General features: G+C 39.3%; 1 protein-coding gene and 1 pseudogene across 1 annotated transcript in view; one reads left to right on the top strand and one right to left on the bottom strand.

Moving 5' to 3' along the window:
• The window catches only part of LOC146454408 (uncharacterized), a 204,412-nt gene that overhangs the window by 55,221 nt on the left and 142,747 nt on the right, over window positions 1–6,444 (top strand). The window lies entirely within an intron of this gene.
• Window positions 2,750–4,641, bottom strand: LOC146454410 (uncharacterized; annotated as a pseudogene).

A 6,444-nucleotide genomic window follows, 5' to 3' on the forward strand; every position in this document is an offset into this window, starting at 1 on the left:
ATGGACACACAGCGGGAGTTGCGCAAGTCTGTCAACCCCATTTTAACTTGCTTTTCACGTATTTCCGTCACTGGTTTCCTCCGGTCCACATCGTACGAAAGCGAACATTTAACCGTGAAAAAACCGTTTCCAAAAAAATTGAAAATAGCGACCGTCCCGGTTAAATTTTCGCCATGTAAGTGGAGAGAATATTATTTCAGAGGCACTTTTTACAAAAATCGACGCGTTTTTATTGCAAATTTGATGATTTATGGGGGTTTCAAAATTTGGCAAAATAGTTTCATCCCTTGTCTCTATTTTAACCGTAAGTTACGGTAATGCGCCCACAGTCATTGATGCATGCGCATCGTGGGGTTAATCTTTCAACAGCCCATGACGCTTTGTTGGATCACGTTCTTGTATTTAAATCAGCAAAATCGGTTTGCGAGGGACAATTTAGCCGCTCATTTACAACAAATTTGACTCCTCCGCACCTTGTGTGTAACGTGGAAACACTTGTAAATATTCAATAAAATGAAACAAGGACTTTTTTCGTTCAATCTTACTTTGAAACAAATGGAGCAATATGTTAAGAAATCTACTCAAGCAGTTTAAGGCCTGGGTTAAGGGTTTTTAAGAGGAAAAATGGTTTATTCGAGATAACTTTAACAAATTCAATGGCACTGAACTGAAATTTGGAAGATAAAAAGATCTTATCATTCTGAAAATTTCTAAGCATAATAAGTAGTGCTATAGATCACGTGACGTGTCACGTGATCGTTTTTGTGAAAAAAGCAAAGATTTGACAGGTAGGCGACGGTTTTAAGAGAAAACATCAAACAAAAACGCATTTCTAATAAAGATTAAATATCTCCATCGCTTCACGTTTGGAATGATCGTCCATTGTTCTCCAGAAAAAAATTATCAGCACAAAGGTCATTTTATAGTCCACAATTCAACCTTTGATTGTTAATTTCTCCAATTTAAAAACTTAAGGACAGTCATTCCAAACGTAGAAAGTTAAATATTTACAATCTGCTTCGGAAACACTAATTCAGTTATCTATATAAAGAAAATTCGCCGCCATATCGCCGATTTACGTAATTTTCATTTTTTGGTAACGTGATGTGTCACAGGATCAAAATTATACGTTAAGGCAAAAGAAAACGTCAAGTTTAATATTCCAGGAAAATTTCATCCTGTTCTAGGCAGAGAAACCGAAGATATAGGGGATCATTCATAATTTCTGAACACCCTTCAAACCCAGGCCTTAAACTGCTTGAGTACTCAAAAAGGGTCAAAAACAATGTGGCTGTTTTAAAAAAACTCGTCTAGTTCATCTGGATAAGACCCAATTTTCAATTTATTGTTCTGTTGTATGACAGTTTTCATACTACAAAAGATAGTTCATCCTTTATTAATGGCATTTGAGCAGACAAAATATGGTTTCTTTGGCTTTAGCAGAAGTTTTTTTTTTTATTGTTAAAAGCCTGCCCTTGAAGGGACAGCAAAATAAACAAAATCATCGCAGCAATTCTCAGAGGATGTGCTAAATTTTGGTAATGCATTAACAAATTCGATCCATCAGTGCTCCATTGGCTCGGGTATTTGTTGGGCATTTTTCCACATTTTCCTTCAAGGAGGAACTACATTATTGAGGCAGTCCCGGAGCATTTTAAAAATGCTTCGTGATCTCAACTTTACAAAAATTTGGCTTTGTTCAAAATTTTATCAGAAGATAAAAGAAACTAGCAATTTACTTTGTCTAAGTCAAAGGTACTTTGAGAAAACGAATGGTAACTTGGAACATACTAAGAAATGAGACTTTGAGACTCATTTTGTTACTGTATCAACAAAAAATTGAACTTGTCTTTCAAGTTTGCCGCGTGGCATTTGACTAGCTCATTGAACACAAAGGGTTTTACCTAGGGAAGATAGTCTCTCTGAAAAGGACTCAGTCGTAGACAGCAAGATCTTGTTATACCTTCGTGTAAGAACACCATCTAACAAGATCATATTTCCTGAATATATGGTGCTTTTCGTTTCGATTGCTATGCAATCCGACTATTTAGAGTACTTACGAAAGCCGAAGACTAATACACTGTATCGAGTTCATCTTGCGGATAAGTCTAGATTTCACAAACGTGATGATCTAATCTCCGCTCATTTGCTTGGCCTGATGAGCTGCCCAACTTGGCTGGACAGCACAGAATCGGTTTTGGCAGCACCATCTCATGCCATAAGCCTCTCAATATCTTGGCCAGATAAGCCTGATTAGATAACCGTTATCGATTTCGAAGATACCAAGGGAAATTTCGTGGTAACGTTTAGTCAATGTAGTTAAGTCGCCATGTAGAACTGGTTTTACAGCCAAAGTTGCGTAGTTGTGCCGCCCAGGCTGTGAAACCAGGGCCCACTTTCTGATAAAAATTGCTCCCCCTACGCTCCTCCCCTATTCTTGACAATGAACTGTGGTCGACTGTAGCAGATGCGAGTTGCATTTTAGGAAATATTAAGGAAAATAGGGATGACAGTGGTGACGCAACCCCGTTACCCTGCTCGCTCTTACCCCCGCCTCCCCACTTACCTCCCCATTCGTCAGGAAACAGTCATAGTAAAAAAGCACACTGCCAAATAACTCACTAAAAATCGTAAATGTGTGTGGATGTAATAAACAGTAATCCGGAATCAAATTATAATCGTTTTAAAGGTAATTCCATTTCGTTATCCTAATTAAGGAACCACACAACACTTTTTAAATTTAAAAACATGTTTTGACAGAAACTTCTGTCATCTTCAGTCTAAATTACAAAGCACAGAGTTGAATATATAGTGCAAACCAAAATGCTAATTAACTATAAACACAAAGGAAAAATGACAATGTACCGAATATTACAGAGAAAGTTTTAAATTAACATGATAAACTTGATGATTAAGTGTAGGTTTTTCTCATTGAATGTGAATGGCTTCTTTTATCTTAAGTTGAGAGGTGGTAGGAGCGTGATCTAGGATGCTGAAACAGTCAGTAGAGCACGAAGTGCGGCAATGCTCAGAACTTTGTTAATGTTTAAAAATGTGAGAGGTCCTGTCACTGAAAATGTGCTCACGTACGCGCTAGGAAAAATGCCGGGTGGTTTCGCCGACATAGCAGGCATTACAGCCCGCACACAAAAACTTATAAACCACACCCGCACGGAGACCACGAGGGACAGGATGTTTCACACTGAACAGGTTACCGATCTTAAAGGATGAGAAAACTAACTTAATATCAATGTTGTTACAATAACGTTTGACAAAATGGCGAACCTTTTTCTGCGTGATAATAGAAAAAGGACCAATGTAAGGTAACTTAAAGTAAAGGGTACGTACAGTGTCAGAGACGGAAACCGGGGGATTACCGCCATGACGAGTAAATGTGAGGCAACGATTAATAGTGTTTTGGACTAGATGGACTGGAAAAAGATTCTTCTGAAGGATTTTTGTAAGTTTCGTAATGTCCTCATGAAAGCCCAACCAGGTGTTGTTGATCTTATTGGCCCTGTCCACAAGGGAGCGAATGAGACCCAGTTTGTAGGAATGCGATGTAAAACTCAAGTAATTGGTTAAAAGGCCCGTGAAGGTCTTCTTACGGTAAACACTAGTGACAGGAGAATGAGTGTCACTGTTGATTAAGACATCTAAGAAAGGTATCCTGTGATCTATTTCCTTTTCCATAGTGAACCTGATGTTCGGCTGCCTAGAGTTAATATAGTTGAATAATAGTAACGCTGGATTCTCCGAATGAAATGAGCAAAAGGTATCATCAACATAACGTCGGTAAAACAATATCTCGAAGTCCTGGAAATGTTCCAGCCATAATTTTTCATGATGACCCATAAATAAATTAAAAAGAACAGGGGCGAGTGGGGTGCCCATAGCTACACCATTTATCTGGTCGTAAAAGGAACCCTTAAATAAAAAAATGGGTGTGAGCGGTTGCTACGGAAAAAAGGCTCTTAAGTTCAGTGTTGCTTAACTTAAGATCAGGGTTGCCGTCCGAAATGTATTTGACCGCTAAGTCAATACATTCTTCAAGAGGTATGTTTGTAAAAAGACTCACAACGTCAAAAGAAACCATAAAGTTACCATGCATAGTTAAACCTTGAATATCCTGGACAAAGGTAAACGTGTCAGAGGCGCAATGTTCAGTTGGAATGTACGGTGTTAGCAACTTGCACAAATATTTGGCCAGGTTGTAGTTGTATGTTTCAATGGATGACACTATGGGGCGGAATGGCGGGATGGAGTTGTGTCCACGTTCCTTGTGCATCTTTGGTAAGCCATAAATTCTTGCGGGTTGTGAACCTTTGGGATAAATGCTGTTGTACACATCACTGTCAAGGTGACCGTTTTTCTTTAATTTGCGAAGAAGTTGTTGTAATTTGCCCTCTCTCATGAGGGTGGGATCATCCTTGATGGGTCGAAATTTGGACGTGTATTTTTAAGGTCAGGAGGTCAGTAATTTGATACCTGCTCTGCCTACGAGAAGCTCCGCCTCCGGTTTTAAGCGTTGAGTCAGCAAACCCAGCAGCCCTTGGCTTTGCCACAGTCTGGATTCGCTGGATTTCCAACACCTTGTCCACGTTGTCCTCCAATAAGCGAAGCATTCTCACACGATACCATTTCGGCACAATTTGTTTGAACGCCGTGATACCATCGCCGTGATAGAATCATTAGAGTTGGATTGCAGAGCAAAAACTGAAGTGATCTGAATATTAAGTTATAGTTATCGGCCTGAAGCGACGGGTTATGTGATTTATTCCCCTCGTGCGTTGCCCGAGGGGAATAAATCACAGAAACCACGCGCTGGAAGGCCGATAAACGGCTTATTTTTACATTGGCAAGGATTTCTCAAGGGATGCAAAAATATACTGAGGAAAAATGCCTCTATTTTCCATCTTTCTTTTGTTTTTCAAAACTCCATGCTGGCCACTGGTGGGATTCACAGGTTTTTCGGCTTTTTAATTATGTTAGTTTTTTAAAGTCGCATTTCGAATTAGTTGTTCGTCTTGTTTGTAGTGAATGCTAGGAACAGGCAAGCAATGTTGACTGATTCAGAGTCAGAACTGTTTGTTACTCAAAGCCGTTTCAGTGGCAGCACCTCAATTGAGCTTTCGGAAAACAACTTTGAATCTTTATTTGCTGGTGCAAACAACAAGAAAGCACTTGACAATTTCAATTTACGCACCGAAGATCTTTTGACCGACCTTTTTACAGATAAAGAAGATTCCGACCGAGGGATCACTACTGTAAACTACAAGGAAATTCAGAGGAGAAATGATGCAAGAATACCACAAAACACTAAAAAGGGCAACTTCATGGAGTACACGAGTATGGTATGACTGGGTTACGGAGCGAAACTCGTGACCAATAAATGACAGCGACACTTTCGTGGTAGCTCCAAACAGTGAAATTTTAAATACACTGTGCAATTTCGAACTGTCGTTTTGGCTGAGCAAAGTGTACATGAAGTAAGGAAGAAAGATAAGAGTGAATACCCTCAAAATGCACTGTATTTACCGTGTACAGGTTTGCAGCGTTCAATTTTGGAAATTGTAGCGTCGTATTAAATATTTCCAAATAAACATTTGTTAATTTGTTCTTCATAAAAAGCTAATTTAAATACGAGGGTATTATGTGTTGATATGCAAGGGAGATAAGTGACTTATCCCCCTTGTATATTAACACATAATCCCCTCGCATTTAAATTAGCTGTTCATTAGCCCCGCACTTCCCTTCAAACAATGAAAGCCGTACCCAGCTTTTTAGACAGTTGATTTGAGTGTTATGTAATATATTCCCCCCGGGAGTGATTGTACCTTTCGGGGATTGAAATTCGTGGTTTGGTACCCGTCATAGGTACCGTAGAATTCCGAATTATCCTCTTATCGAACTACGAAAGTATAAATGGCCTCCGCGAAAGAAACGGCCCACCCGAAAGTAGCGGCTATACGAAAATGACAACTCAACAACAATTAAATGCCGTATTGTATTTGATGTAACGTTTCAAGTAGTCCTTTTTGACTATAAATACCAACATCCTAGGAGTAAATTGTGTCCATTTCGATCGACTTATTGATGCGATTAAAGTATTTAGCGTTACATAAGTGAAGGAACATGATAAATGTCTCCTCTTTCTTGCTCGCAGTATAATACGAAAATTATTTTCGCTATAAAGTACGAAGATTTGTGGCCATTTTTTGTTAAAGCTTGCTTTGTTCATGTGGAGAGTAAATAACAAGTACAAACGGAAACAAACGGTTTTTAGCCACCCGAAAGTAACGGCTACTCGATAGTAGCGGCCCCTTTGGCCTGCTAAATCCGAAAGTAACGGGGGCCACTGCTTTCGTAATTCTACGGTATGGCGTACCTTACACCTTTTAGCCTGTTTTAGGTACCACTAAGTGGGAAAATTGTTCGGACCAC

The sequence above is a fragment of the Pavona decussata genome, unplaced genomic scaffold (genome assembly GCF_977016875.1).
Source record: "Pavona decussata unplaced genomic scaffold, jaPavDecu1.1 SCAFFOLD_302, whole genome shotgun sequence".
In the NCBI taxonomy this organism is placed as follows: domain Eukaryota; kingdom Metazoa; phylum Cnidaria; class Anthozoa; order Scleractinia; family Agariciidae; genus Pavona; species Pavona decussata.